This window comes from Microtus ochrogaster, chromosome 8 (assembly GCF_000317375.1).
Source record: "Microtus ochrogaster isolate Prairie Vole_2 chromosome 8, MicOch1.0, whole genome shotgun sequence".
Classification (NCBI taxonomy): Eukaryota; Metazoa; Chordata; class Mammalia; order Rodentia; family Cricetidae; genus Microtus; species Microtus ochrogaster.
Window position 1 is genome coordinate 80,295,133 of NC_022015.1, and position 1,402 is coordinate 80,296,534.

The following is a 1,402-nucleotide window of genomic DNA, read 5'->3' on the forward strand; positions in this document are numbered from 1 at the left end:
GTGGGGTGAGGGGTATATACTGCCTCTTGGATTCCAGCCCAGTCCCCAGAGTCAGACTGCCAGCTGAAATTCCTGGCTCTGTCATTTCCTGGCTGTGCAACCTTGAACACGTCACGTCTTTCCTCTCGCCTCTAACTTCTCGCTGTGTGAAATTGGATGGTGATTAACACTCACCTCATCGGAGTTTTAAAATGATCAGATGAAACTGGAGTGTGTTTTAAAGGACCTGGATTCTTGGGAGGTATTCAGCAAGGTAAATGACTGCTAAGGTTCTGCTTTTTTTTTTCCAGACAAAGGCTTGTTTTATTTTAATGATTGATCCACCTGAGGCCACAGGCAGCCCACTATGTACAGACTCGAGGGAAGCTCTATTTCTTGGTCTCTTCCTCCTTGGACAGAGTCTTGATGATCTCCTCCTTGGCCTGGAGGCGCTCCTCCCGGCGCTTTCTTGCTTCTTTGGTCTTAGACCTGCGAGCCTCAGCCTGGTCAGCCAGAAGCTTCTTGTGGGCCTTGTCTGCCTTCAGCTTGTGGATGTGCTCCATGAGAATCCGCTTGTTTTTGAAGACATTCCCTTTGACCTTCAGGTAAAGGCTGTGATACACATGGCGGTCAATCTTCTTGGATTCACGGTATTTCCAGAGGAGGCGGCACAGGATCCGCATCCTTCTCATCCAGGTCACCTTCTCGGGCATTCGGGCACTGGCAGTACCCTTCCGCTCTCCTATGCCCATATGCCTGCCCTTCCGTCGAGCCAAAGTGTTTTTCCGGCATCGAGCCCGGGAATGCACAGTCACAGGCTTCCGGATGATCAGCCCATCTTTGATCAGCTTCCGTATCTGCTGACGGGAGTTGGCATTGGCGATTTCTTTGGTCTCGTTGGGGTCCAACCAGACCTTCTTTTTACCACAGCGCAGGACGCTGGAGGCAAGCCTCTTCTGTAGCCTGAGCATACTCATGGCTGCAGATGCAGCAGCGAAAGGAAACAAGGTTCTGCTTTTTGTATGCGCACTTTTGTAGAGAGCACAGGGGAGGAGGCCAAGGCCACATGGAAGGTGAGCCAGCTTAACACCCACAAGCTTGGTACCTCTGCCACAGAATCCCACAGTCATCTGAGGAGTACTGAGCAGGAGACCAAGGCCGATGTCACGCAGGAAAGAGAATTTGGATGTCCGGGCTGTTTCTTAGAATGGGCACCATATCAGGAGAACCAGGGTGGCAGAAACAACTCAGAATTGACTCAGCATTCAACCTGACAAAGGATGGACATGGTCCTGGGATGATCTTTCTGTATGCTGTGAATATGTATTCCTCTCATTGGTTAACAATAAAAGCTGTTTGACCAATAACCATACAGGATAAGGTTAGGTAGAACAATCAAAATGAGAACTCAGAGCGGAGGGAC

General features: G+C 50.1%; 1 pseudogene; it reads right to left on the reverse strand.

Moving 5' to 3' along the window:
- Nucleotides 1–368: 368 nt before the first annotated feature.
- Nucleotides 369–956, reverse strand: LOC101993813 (annotated as a pseudogene).
- Between the last annotated feature and the right edge of the window lie 446 nt (nt 957–1,402).